This window comes from Callospermophilus lateralis, chromosome 6 (genome assembly GCF_048772815.1).
Source record: "Callospermophilus lateralis isolate mCalLat2 chromosome 6, mCalLat2.hap1, whole genome shotgun sequence".
NCBI classification, from domain to species: domain Eukaryota; kingdom Metazoa; phylum Chordata; class Mammalia; order Rodentia; family Sciuridae; genus Callospermophilus; species Callospermophilus lateralis.
The window spans coordinates 4,192,747-4,207,114 of record NC_135310.1 but is presented as its reverse complement, the minus strand read 5'-3'; the positions used below and the strand labels follow the sequence as shown (position 1 = coordinate 4,207,114).

Here is a 14,368-nt window from a genome sequence, read left to right as displayed (position 1 = left end):
AAACTGACCTTTAGGCAACTGACCTTTAGGCGTCAGCCTCCTGTCTTAGGTTGATACCACTGCAATTGGATCATACCCGTCACTGACTACCGGTCCAGCATATAGCCATTGGCCCCCAAATTTTAGACCATCACTAGCAGAAGGGAGGAGGATACAGAAATGCCACGACACCAAGCCAATTGACAGTTCCTTTGGAAAAATTGCATCATTGGTGACACCATAAGCAAAGATCACTGGTGACACCATCAGCAAAGATATGGCAGCATTACCACAATTTGCTGCACTAAACGTAGTTACATAGTCCAGGCAAGTTCTGTAAGCAGTTCAAAGGGGAGGAATCTATCAATCTGTCCGTCTCTTCCCAAAGTCCGTTTCCTCCCAAAGTAAGTTGACTCCTTGATTGAGCATACTTGTTGAGTTATATTCATTGGGATGAAGATAGGAATTCTGGCAATGATGCTAAAAAGACATTAACCTGAAAAGAATTATTAAATATAATGAAAAGGAAAGGTGAAAGTAAACAAACAGATCTGTTAACCTTCTTAAAAAACAATCCTTAACAGCTGTTTACCTGATTTAAATTAGTAAACAAGCAGATCTGTTAACCACCTTTAAAAACAATCCTTAACAGCTGTTTACCTAATTTAAATTAAGCCATTTAAATCACGTGAATAAAAAAAAAAAAAATTCGGATCCATTTTCTCATGAGCACTCCTCATATATGAAATACGCACACACAGACATACAACACAAAACACAAGTGTGCAAACAAACGTACAACACATAAGATAATAATAAAGGCCTTGTAGCTTTACCTAGGTGAAATCTCCATTGCAATGTTTAAAAACTCCACAGTCAAAAAATAAAACTGATCAAAAAAAAAACCATTAACCTAGGTTTGTATGAGCTCAAAAAATAAAAATAGAGCCTTATGATGTGGAAAAATGCAATAATAAAATAGATATTGAAAAAAACATCCTGGTTAATCACAGTCACAGATGTAAGAATGGCCAAGCTGGAGTTCTGGATATCAGCTGTTATGAATTTGAGTCAAATCATCTTCTTTTCGATCTGTAGAAATCGTTTTAGTTAGTCTTTCTGGAATCCAAATCGGCTGCTGTTCTCCCTGTGGAAACACACAGACAGAGCCCCGACTCCAGACGATTACTGGGTCAGGACCTTTCCATTGTCCTGTTAGAATATCTTTCCAAAGAACTTTAGGCTTATGCACATTTTTTGGATACATATGCCTTTCCGCAGCACTAAGTCCTGATGAATCCAAATTTAAAAAGTTTAGAGTAAAAAGCGTTATTTTAAGTTTATCTTTGGGGGATATATACCCCTTTCCAATTCCCTCTTTTTGCTTTAATAAGTACGTTTTAATAGTTTGATGAGCTCTTTCAACTATGCCTTGTCCCTGTGGATTGTATGGAATTCCTGTTATATGAGTAATACCAAATGATGAGCAAAATTGTTTAAAAGAGGTAGAGGTATAGCCAGGACCGTTATCAGTTTTTAACTGTTTAGGAACGCCCACAGTGGCAAAATTTTGTAAGCAATGAGCTATAACATCTTTAGTTTTTTCTCCGGCATGAAGGGAGCCCATCAAAAATCCGGAAGAAGTATCAATTGTAACATGTAAATATTTTAATTTTCCAAATTCTGGCAAGTGTGTGACGTCCATCTGCCAAATATGGTTAGGTATCAGTCCTCTAGGATTGACTCCAAGATTAACTTGTGGTAAAAAGGTCACACAATTTTGACATTGTTTTATTATATGTCTGGCTTATTCCTTAGTTATTTTAAAACGCTTTTGTAAAGTATTAGCATTAACATGGAATTTTTTATGAAAATTCGTAGCTTCTTCTAGTGTAGAGAAAATATGTATGTCATGTGTAGTTTTATCTGCTAAATCATTGCCCAAACTAAGGGCTCCAGGCAATCCTGTATGTGCTCTAATATGTCCTATAAAGAATGGATCTTTTCTGTCCCAGATTAGACTTTGTATAGTGGAAAACAAAGAGAAAACAGTAGAAGAAGGGGAAATCCTACCAGCATCTTCAAGAGATACTATAGCATTAACTACATACTGACTATCAGAAAATAAATTAAATACAGAATCTTTAAACATTAAAAAGGCTTGTAAAACTGCATTAAGCTCTACCTTTTGAGCTGATTGTTTGGGTACTAAAAATGTAAAAGTTTGATCAGGGGTAACTACTGCTGCTGTACCATTATTTGACCCATCAGTGAATATATTTGGAGCATTCATGATAGGGGTTTTTCTTGTCATTTTTGGAAAAACTACAGGATGCTTAGACCAAAAAGACAACAAAGGATTAGATGGTAAGTGATTATCAAATGAAACATTAGATTTACACATGATTATTGCCCAAGTAATTAACTCATTAGCTAACTCATCAATTTGATCCATAGTGTATGGAGTAATAATTTTATTGGGAGAAATTCCAAACACTCCCTTCGCTGCTTTTATTCCTTTGAGTATTAATTGTCCTACAGCCTCAGGATACCTAGTAAGAATAGTGTTAGGAGAATAAGATAAATGTATCCACAATAATGGACCTTCTTGCCAAAATACTCCTGTAGGAATATTTTTTGTTGGTAGTACAATAAATAATAAAGGCAAACTTATATCAATTCTATCCAAATGTATATTTTCCATATATGTTTCAATAATTTTCAATGCCTTTCTTGCTTCAGGCGTTAACATGCGGGGTGAGTTTGGATCTGATGGACCTTTTAGAATATCAAATAAAGGTCCCAACTCTCCTGTTGGTATGCCTAGATAAGGCCTTATCCAATTTATGTCTCCCAATAACTTTTGAAAGTCATTAAGTGACTTGAGTTGATCTACTCGTATTTGAATTTTTGGTGGACGGACCATGGTTGAAGATAATAGAACTCCTAAATAATTAATTGGAAAATTTAATTGTACTTTATCTATTGCTATCTCTAGATTATAATTTTTTAATAAGTTTGTAAGTGTGGCATAACATTCCAGCAATATGTTTTTATCTTTATGTGCCAATAATACATCATCCATATAGTGAAATATTTGTAGTTCAGGATTTTGATTTCTAAGTGGCTGGATTGCTTTATTAACATATATTTGACACATAGTTGGACTATTAGCCATCCCTTGAGGGAGTACTTTCCATTCATATCTCTGATCAGGACCTTCATGATTTAATGCAGGGATAGTAAATGCAAAACGTGGACTATCCTCGGGATGAACTTGGAATTGAAAAAAAACAATCTTTAATATCTATGGCTAAAACATGCCAGGTTTTTGGCAAAGCAGACAATTGAGGAATCCCTGATTGAGCAGGTCCCATAATAACCATTTCATTATTAATGGCTCTTAAATCAGCACATATACTAAAATTGGAACGATACAGAGAAGATTAGCATGGCCCCTGAGCAAGGATGACACGCAAATTCGTGAAGCGTTCCATATTTTTGCCAGAGACTGCGGCATCTGGTGGCTCGTACGCGGAACGCCTGAAGCTTGGGGGTAAGTGAAATTACTCGCTCCTGAAGGAGAGCGAAAGAATGGGTGAGCATTTCAAAAAACAATGTGTTCTTGTTCTAATTTATTTTGTTTTTATTTCAAGTTGCCTGTTCCTAGAACTTTCTCAGGCAAACTGGGGAAAATGGTTGACTCAAGGTTTGAAGTTGTTCACCTCCGAGGAAGAGAAATTGTTAGAGAAAGGAGGCTCCCCAGTAAGACCAAGAACAGCTAGGGCATATGTTGATACAATACAAAAATGTAGCTCATGGCTTTTAAAAGAGAAGTTGTTAAATATATCAATGGGACCATCATGGTATCCTGTAGAAGGATTTTTCTTCAACAAGAAAGAGATGGCTAATTCTGTTTACTACGCTTGTCTAAGATCTTGTTTTTTACAGACATCTGACTAAGTTACAAAGCTAAAGTGTTAAAATATCAACCACTAAATATGAAATCAAGTACTCTTTACTTATTAAGTTCCATAAGGTAATATATTTAAACATTATGTGTGTTTTCATAAATTGGTAAATGGAAAAAAAAAAAAGTTTAATATTGCTTTGGTCTATGTCTTTGCTGAAACAAGGTTACTAAGTGTTAAGAGTCTATCAGGTGTAATTTATATACAAAGAGTATAAGAAGTTTCAGTTGAGTTTCAATTACAGTATTATAGTATCATAAAAAACATGAAAGTCTTTCATCTTCTTAAAGTGGAGTAATTTGTATAAATCAGAAATTTTATAAGGGTTATTTCAGAATGTGAATTTATAAAAAGGGTTAACGGCTTAAAAAGAGATATAAAATGATTCAAGATGTGAAAATATATTTTAATATGGAAGGTTAAAAGAAAAAGAAATGTTTCTAGATGAGATAATCTCTGTGTGGTAAAGTAAAAAGTTGTAAAATGCCATTTAAAAAAATTTTGAGGAAACTAGACTTACTTTAAAAGTTTGAGAAAGGAAGAAAGAAAAAAAAAAGGTATTTGTACATGGCAGATTGAGACAAAGCTTCTTAATGGAGTAAAAAAGGCCTTTGGTTGAAGGGCAGCCATGTAAACTAATATTAAGCGATTTAAACAGAGTCTAAGCCTCATTTAAAAGAGTGAAGCTGTAGGTGGTGAAAAAGTACATTTAAAAGTACAGTATAGATAATAATTGTAAGACTTTAAAAGGTTAATTTGAAGGTGGTTAAGATGCCTTCATGATGGAGAAAAGATTGTGTCATTCGAAGCCTAGTTAATCTTAAAAATTGGAAAGGGGTATATATCCCCCAAAGATAAACTTAAAATAACGCTTTTTACTCTAAACTTTTTAAATTTGGATTCATCAGGACTTAGTGCTACAGAAAGACATATGTATCCAAAAAATGTACATAAGACTAAAGTACTTTGGAAAGATATTCTAACAGGACAATGGAAAGATCCTGACCCAGTGATTTTCTGGAGTCGGGGTTCTATTTGTTTTTCCACAGGAGAACAGCAACCGATTTGGATTCCAGAAAGACTAACTAAAACGATTTCTACAGATCAAAAAGAAGATGATTTGACTCAAATCCATAACAGCTGATATCCAAAACCCCAGCTTGGCCATTCTTACATCTGCGACTGTGATTAACCAGGATGCTTTTTTCAATATCTATTTTATTATTGCATTTTCCACATCATAAGGTTCTATTTTTATTTTTTGAGCTCATACAAACCTAGGTTAATGTTTTTCTGATCAGTTTTATTTTTTGACTATAGAGTTTTTAAACATTGCAATGGAGATTTCACCTAGGTAAAGCTACAAGGCCTTTATTATTATCTTATGTGTTGTACGTTTGTTTGCACATTTGTGTTTTGTGTTATATGTCTGTGTGTGCGTATGTTCATATTTCATATATGAGGAGCGCTCATGAGAAAATGGATCCAAATTATTATTTTTTTTATTCACGTGATTTAAATGGCTTAATTTAAATTAGGTAAACAGCTGTTAAGGATTGTTTTTAAAGGTGGTTAACAGATCTGCTTGTTTACTAATTTAAATCAGGTAAACAGCTGTTAAGGATTGTTTTTTAAGGAGGTTAACAGATCTGTTTGTTTACTTTCACCTTTCCTTTTCATTATATTTAATAATTCTTTTCAGGTTAATGTCTTTTTAGCATCATTGCCAGAATTCCTATCTTCATCCCAATGAATATAACTCAACAAGTAATGCTCAATCAAGGAGCCAACTTACTTTGGGAGGAAACGGACTTTGGGAAGAGACGGACAGATTGATAGATTCCTCCCCTTTGAACTGCTTACAGAACTTGCCTGGACTATGTATTTTGGGAGACAGAAGCCCATGCGGAGTGGATTTGGGCAGAGTGCGGTGGATTTGGGCAGAGTAGTGGATTTGGGAGAGAGTGGATTTGGGCAGAGAACGTGGATTCCCCCAGAGCGTGTTTGTAGACAGCCGGTGTGTGTTCGGGAATAAAGAATTGCTGTTTGAATCTACAAGCTGTGTGGAGACTCGTGATTTGTGCCCAGCCAGAGACTGCGGCACCAAGTCTCGGTTTTCCATGGTTTAATTTGGGAAGCTTGCAGCCTGATCTCCACACCCATCAGGCTCCTCTCCTAGCGCATGTCACCCTGGTCTCGCCCCCTCTCGCCATGCTCCTGGCCCATCCAGAGAAGACCTTGGTGGCAGCGTGCATCGCAGAGAGCTGTCCCGGGGTGTTCACTGATCTGTGAAACTCAGAACATGCTCCCATGACCACTTGGAGGCTAAGCACACATCAAGGACGAGATTCCTCCTGCAAGTCACTGGGGGTATGACAAGCTCATTCTGTCTCTGGTGGGCCAGGGGACCTGCAGGGGACTGTTAGCTAGGACTGGGCCAAAGGCCTGTAGGAGTGGAACCTTCGTTGGAAAAGTGGTGTGTGTGAGGACTTGTATCTGCCCTGGGGAGATTTGAGTGCAGGTCCTCACCCAAAATTTTTCTGATATGAACTAATTTTTTAATTCCTTCATTTGTCCTTGGGTCTCCCTTTTCAGCCCAGAGCTGCAATTTCTCTCCTGAGTGTCCATCTCCAGGGCTCTTATTCGGCCAGAGCAAAGCCTGCAGCCTGGGAAGCTTAGACAGCAGGAAGTCCCTGCCTCCAGGTCTGGCGCCTGGAAGTCCAGGACGGAGGAGCCCACTGGGCTCTGTCTGAGGGCTGTGCAGGCAGGCCCTGCTGACTCACCTCCCAGCCTGAGGTAGCTCCCCACTGTGACGAGGCGAGGCGCTAGTTCTCACTGTGCTCTCCTGTGGGGTGCTCCTGTTCAAACTCGCCCTTTTGATAAGGGCACCAGTCATATCTGGTAAGAGGTCCCATAATGACCTCATTATACCAGAACTGTGCCTTTAAAATCCCATCTCCAGATAAGGTCACACTCTGAAGGGCTGTGGCTAGGACTTCAGTGCGTGGGCGTGGAGGACACAGGACTCAGCTCATAGCAAATGTCATCGAGCTGCGTTTCCGGACTTTTGCTGCCTTTCAATAACTAAATCTCCCCCTCGACTGTAGCCTCATGGAGACAGTGAGGAACACACATTACTATCATGTGTCTCGTCAGCACTTCCAACTTTACTGTGAATCTCTACTAAAAGGAATCTTCTGGAGTACTAAAGATTTAAGTAAAATCCATTTATTTGTTAGAGGAAAACTCCAACAAATAATCTGATGTCTATTTCTTTTCCATGCCCCTTCTGTCCTGGCTTCTGACTGGCTTCGTGGAGAGGCAGTATCGTGTGGTAACTGAGAGAGTGACAGGAGATGGCTCCAGCTGATTCCAGAATGTTCTTGTAAGCTGTGTCACTGTGGATGCTTCCTTTGAAGCTTTGGCCTCAGATTACTCAATGCAAAATGGGAGGAGAGTGGCAGCTCCTTCATTGTCCTGGGGACCAAAGTGTATCTCCTGCTCCCAAGTGTAAACTCTGCATTTCTGTATGTAATTATATAGTAAATCTGACCTTTTATCTCATTGATTAGCTGTTCCAAAGTGAGTAGAGTCTTTTGTGTTTCTTTGAATGCTAGTGGCTGTGACTTGTGCTTTGGATATGCTGGATTTCACCTGTGAGCTCTGGGTAGGGGTCACATTCCACGGGGAGCCCTGCATTGTTGGGGTACACTGCTTGTTCTGCTCTGTGCTCACTGATGGTCAGCCTGGGCCTGGCCCAAGTCCGTCTTTATCTTGGTTCTGACTGCCTTTGTAAACAGATAAGACAAGAGCCACCCAGACTGGGCAAGACCAGAGTTCACGAGTGTCCTCGGGGGCTATTTTTCTGGGCTCCTCCTTTCCATCATTTCCAGGCCCTGCCCCTTCCCTGGGCTGTCCTTTTCAAACCCCTGGCCAGCAACTGCTCACTCCCATTGTTTGCTTGCTGTGACTTGCACCTGAGGGTGGGCTGATGTCCAGAGAGCATCAGGAGCCCCAGACTTGGCCTGGCCACAGCTCCACAAACAAGAGGAGGGTTTTCCTCCTGCAGAACCTTGACCCCACCTCCCCTCCTGGCAGACCTTCCCTAGCCATTCTCCTGCCTGAGGCAGCCAGGGGCTGGGGCATGGGCAAGCAAGGAAAATGGAAACAGAGGCTTCCCTTTCCACTCAAGGGTAAGAACTGGGCCTTTCCTGGATCTCTCTGGGCTCCCACCACAGGGGTCACTTCTGGGTTTGGATTGTTTGGTTCAGCAAGATGCTGGAAAGAAAATAACGGTGGCCTGGCCACTGGCAGGACCTGACCTGTCCAACCGTTTATACCACTCAGACACCTCTGTAGCTACATATGCATTTTGTAACTTTTGACAGTGAGGCCATAAAGAGGGTGGCGTGTCTCTATCTGCTTCCCTTGTTTATTCCATGAGTCTTTCTGCTCAGTGCACTTTCTCCACGTGCACTGGACCCAGGAAGTCTCTGCTACTTCCAGGCAACAGTTTTCCATGGCTTTCCCTGCTGCCCTGCGTGTGGATTTACATCTGTAGTCATTCCAGTTCCTTCCCTTTCATCACGTTAGGGTTTAGATGTGAGCTGTCCCTGAAAAGCTCATGTGTTGGACAATGAAAGAGGGTTTAGAGGTGACATGGCTGGGCTACGAGACCCTTAGCCTAATCAGGGTGTTAATCCACATGAATGGACTAACTGGGTGGTGACTGTAGGCAGGTGGGGTGTGGCTGGAGGAGGTGGGTCACTGGGGGTGTTCTTTGGGGTGTATCCTGGTGAGTGGAGCTCTCTCTGGTCCTGCTCCCTGAGCCACTTTCCTCCACCACACTCTTTGGCCATGATCTTCTGCCTCCCCTTGGGCCCAGGCTCTCTGTGGACTGAGACCTCTGAAACTGTGAGCCCCAAATAACTTCCTCCTCTACGTGGTTTCTGCCAGGTCTTTTGGTCACAGCAGTGGAAAAGTGACCAAAACCGTCACCAACTTTGATCTCTCAGGTTGTATCTTCATAAATCACACTGCCGTGTGCACTAGATTAAGAAATCTGCCCTTCTTTACTTCTTTCTCAGGACTCTCCCATTATTCTACCCCCAGAAGAGTCTATAAATGTTTGTTTAACATCTCCGTGGATTTTTCTAGTGTGCAAACCCTTTATTCCCACCTCTCCACTGAAACGGTCATTCTTAGCTTCCTCAAACTCCCTTAAGGGGTTTTCTTTGGGTTCCTAGTGACATTTACTTCAGGTGCTGCTCTGGCTGAAGTGCCCTGAGCTCGTCCTTTGTACCCCTCCACCCCCCTCCTAGTCATGCTTTTCCTTATTTTTCATGTTTATGATAAAAAAAAATCAGCAAATTAGGATGCAGGGGGACCTCCTCAGCCCAAAATAGCCCTGTACAGAATCCCACGGATGACATCACGAGCAGGGGTTGGAGACCCCGTGCTTTACCCCAGCATCGGAAACAAGTGGAGGGTCCACTCTTAACTCCAATCAACCAATTAGTGCAAGTCCTAGGCAGTGAAATTTTTAAAAAGAAAAGAAAAAGCACACAGATCAGAAAGAAAGAAATAAAACTGTCTGATTAGAAAACAACATGTTAGCTATAAAGAACACCAAAGAAACTACTAGAAGTGATAAACAAGTTTAAGGTCACCACAAATTGGATAAATTGTCAAATATTGCAGTAAACAATTTTAAATTAAAACACACAAAATGCCACTTGAAACACACTAACTTCATGAAATCATTTTGTATAAATCGTAACAAAATGTGTGCAAGATCTGTGTATGGAAAATGAAGAAATACTGAAGGAAAATAAAGATCTAAATAAATACATGTGACATGTTGATTAAGTGAAGGACTCAATATTATTATAGTATAGATTCTTTTAAAACTTGTCAATATATCCAACTCAAGACAGAATATTAATAGAAATATTGTAAAATGACTAAAATTATTCTACAATTTATTCATAAATGAGAAAATACAATTTTGAAATAGAACAAAATTGAAGGACTTACATCATCTGATTTAAAGACTTAACAAAGCTATAACATTCAAGACACAGTATATTTAGAGAACATATTTATATATAGGATCAATAGAGCAGAATAGAGTCCAGAAATTAAACCATATGAAGACTCAAATCAATTTTAGACAAAAGGCACAAAGGCAATTCAATGTAGAAAGGACAAACTTTCCAACAAATTGTGCTACAAGAATTGGGTATTTATGAGAAAAAAAAAATCTCAATCCATATCAGACCTCTTACATAAAAATCAATGCAAAATGGATCATAAATGTAAATGTCAAACTTTTTGGAATAAAATATAAAAGAAAACCCAATGACTATATTTTAGACAAAGATTTCTTAGATATAATACTAAAAATATGACTTGTAAGAGACAATAATGATAAACTTACCCTCATTTAAATGAGGAACCCAAGTTTTTGGAAGGCATTCCTAAGAAAATGAAAGTGTAGCCCAAAGACTGGCAGGAAATTTTTGCGAGGCACATATTTGGTAAAAGGCTTGTGTCTCATGAAGAACTCACAAAACATAGAGGCTGGGGGTATAACTCAGTGGAAGAGTGGTTGTTGAGCATGTGTGAGGTCCTTGGGTTCCATCCCTAACACCTCAAAATATAGGAAGAATATATTTTGATCCTGAAAATATAGGAAGAAGAAGAAAAAGAGGAGGAGGAGGAAGAAGAAGAAGAGGAAAGAACATTCAATTTTTTAAATGCCCAAAGCATTTGAATGAACACTTCAACAAAGGTGACACACAGAATGATAAGTATATACATTAAACAGTGACCCATATCTTTAGTTATTATGAAATGCAAAGTAAAGACAAGGAGAAACCTTCATGCATTTATTAAAGTAGTAAATAAAAAATTGCCCAAACAAATGGAATCCTGATACTTTGATGATGGGAATGCAGAATGGCAGGGTTACCAAGAGGGAAATCAAGATGGTGTGTGGCCCAAGGAGGTACAGCATCAGAGGGAAGGATGAGACGACCTTGTACGAAACAGTTCCCATGCTTTAGGCACCTCACATGGGAAGTGAGTGATGTTAGTGTGGATTTTGCAAAAGAAATAACATTACAGACATTGATAGTAGCAATCTTGGTACTGAAGTGGACAGACACTCAATTAGGAGGTCCCATGAGAAACTGGTAGTGGCAATGGCAGCCAGGAGTAGAGTATGCTTCACAACTAATTGAGCAGTCTGCAAGAGAAGGGGCGGGACCGGCTGGAGAGCCAAGTGAGACCAGAGGATCTTTCTGAAAGAGATCCTAGCTCACATTCACAGTGCCATATGACTGATACACTGGAGGGAAAGAGACTGGTGATTCAGGAGCCAGAGGAATAATTGCAGTAGTCAAATCCTGGACCAATTGAGGTCATGGAATGATGTAGTGGGTGTTGGTCATCTCTCCAAAGTTAACCTGGTGCATTGTGGGGTGTCATTGAAATTTACTTAGAATTGACGCACCTCCTGATTCAAGGTCAATGTCTAATAATGAGAAGCAGAAGAGGCCTGCCCGCCTTCATGGTAATTATCTCTGGAAACCCAGAGTGACCCACATCTTTAGTCATTTTCTGAAACCATTGATGGATTCAGGAGTCTCCTGATCCTCCCAAGGCTGAGTGGGTAGAATCAGACAACTGCTAGAGGGCACATGTCCTGAGAGTAAACAGGAGTGGGCACCTGCATTGCTGTAGGCAAACAACTGTAGCCGTGAAAGAAGCCACCACAGGATGAGATGGCACAAGCCAGAGGGTGGGAGAGGCACACGGAGAACGGAGCCGAGCGAGCCCCAGAGGAACGAGTGAGGGACCCAGCCCACCTTCAGGAAATACCTGGAGGTGATGTGCCTCAAGAGTAAATCCTCTGATGCCAGACTATTTTATTTGTAAAATTTCCCTACACACACCCGCAAGGGGAACTGAGCTTGTAGAGGATGCATTCCTAGTGGGATCCACATTTCTGCCAAAGGGGAGTGAAAGTGCTTTGAGGTGGGGCCCAGTGTTATTTTCAGATTTAAGCCACAGATAGAGGTAGATGATTGATTGACGGAGAGTTAGACGGACAGACAGTTCATGGATACATAGAATATCTGTTGTGATAAAAATTCAGCAAGATAACCCTAAAAGTTTCTGCTTTTCAAGAGATGGCGATTCTCCTGCCGTTTAACAGGAGTGGAGACAGAATCACACGTGGGTGCACCTGAGCTCAGGACACAAGAGAGGTCTCAGAGTCTTTTTTCTCTCTTCCTTGTGAAGAATGGACTGTGGTCAGCAGGAAGGCATGGAGAGGTGGCAATCCTGAGGGAAGGCAATGTTGGAGTCATCTCACAGTCCCCTGGGCCATGCTGGACCTTGCTGGGCCTTGCTGGGCCTTGTCAATAGCTCCCCACCACCCTCTAGCAAGCTCTGCTTTGCCTCCTGAAACTACTTATCCTTGATGTCCATAAAAGTTAGGAGACATTTAAGAATTTAGCACATTATCTACTATAAGTAGACAAATCAACATTTAATACTGCCTCGAGGTTTCCTATTAGATACTCAATCTGCATGATTCTCCCCACCTCCCACACCCAAAGAAGGGTCTTCAAGCTTAAAAGAGATTGCTTCTCTGCTGATTCCCAGAAGCAGATTTCAAGGGGAAGACCTACATATGTATCACTAAATGGTGGAAAGTAGGGGGATGTCCACTGACGAATAGAGGAACACCAAGAAAATCTCACTCATGCATTGCTTCACAAGGGGAGCACATCCTAAGCAATGTGTGGCTGACGTCACACAAAAAATTCACAGAGTCTGCACGGCATTGCCTACCGCACACCTAGGCTATGTGGAATAGCTAATTTTTAAATTAAATTATTATTCTTTTTAAAACTTTTTTTTTGTTTTAAGCTAAGAAACATATGCAAACATTGGCCTAGGACTAACCGGGTCAGGATCATTCAACTTGCTGTCTTCCACATCGCATCCCGTCCCATGTGGTGGTCTTAAGCCGCAATAGCACTCAGGGCTGTCACTCCTGTGATAATAAGGCCTTCTTCTGAAACACCCCAGAGGACCTTCCCCAGGTGGCTCTGCAGTTAGCTTTACTCCATAAGTAGAAGGAATACACTCTAAAATAAAAATAAAGTAAATGCATAAACCGTAACACTTATTTATTAATATTTTCAACTATACGTAATTGTATGTGCCATACTTTTAAATGATTGACAGGGCAGTGGGTTGCTCACACCAGCGTCACCAGAAACACATGAATAACACATTGTGCTACAACTTCACAATGGTGACAGTGTGACTAGGCAACAGGAATTCTCCGGCTAACTGAGGTCATGTAGGACCAGGGTTGCATATGCTGCCCAACTTCCACTAAAACTATGTTGTACATGAAAGCATCGGCTTTGTTCCACTGATTCTACTCTGGTATGATCAGAGATGTAATGTAAGGTTTCTGTATGTTTTCTATGTTGTAATGTAATGATACTTTTGACTTATTACATACACTATTAAAAATGGAAATGAAATAAACATCCCTTGCCTTGCTTCAGAAATCTTATGTATTTGAATATTATTAAAATTATTTGGGAAATATTACTCTAAATCATGATCAAAATTTTATTTAGAGAATGAATGTTACGTTCGTATTTTAATTGGGCATGTGAACGTACGCACACTCACGGGGATAGATATACACACACACATAGATACATAGACAGACTGACATATAGAGATGTACTTACCGATACAGACATAGCCATATAGACGTGTGTGTGTTTCAGTGTGTTAAGGAAGCACAGCACATTGCCCTTTCTCTGGACAGTGAGCAATCATGAGTTGCTATAGTTTGGATGTTGATTTCCCTCCAAGGCTCCTGTGTTGGAGGCTTGGTATCCACAGTGGGGCTTTGGAGGTGGTAGAAACATTGAGAGAGAGACCTAGGTCTTTGGTTGGGGTGCTCTGCAAAGGGCTTCATGGGGCACTCCCTTTGATTCCTGGCCATGAGACAGGTTTTTCTTCACCACCCTTTTCCACAATGAGGTCCCACTAACAATGGAGCCACCCAATCCAGCACCGGAGCTTCAATCACTGTGAGTCAAAATAGTCTTTTCCTCTTTATAAGTTAATTATCTCTGATATTTGCTATGAAGAAAGGACAAGGACAGTGATGAGAAAGTCATGGCCCTAGGCCCACTTGGGGAAGAAGAGCAAGGATTTGAACTAAGGCTCAGGGAAATGGAGGTGGTGGGGACCGTGAAGTGAGAAAGCAGTATGGTTCCTATCATGGATGTGAGGCACGGGACAGACACAGGCAAGGTGTTTGTCATCTCGGGTTGGCCCCTGGGAGGGACACTCCTGATGATCTGACCATTGGA

General features: G+C 40.5%; 1 non-coding gene across 1 annotated transcript; it reads left to right on the top strand.

Annotated features, from left to right (window-relative positions):
• The first annotated feature begins 3,378 nt into the window (after window positions 1-3,378).
• On the top strand, window positions 3,379-3,482 carry LOC143402708 (U6 spliceosomal RNA). Its single transcript, XR_013091771.2, has one exon. It is a non-coding gene; the product is annotated as a U6 spliceosomal RNA (small nuclear RNA).
• Window positions 3,483-14,368: the final 10,886 nt, after the last annotated feature.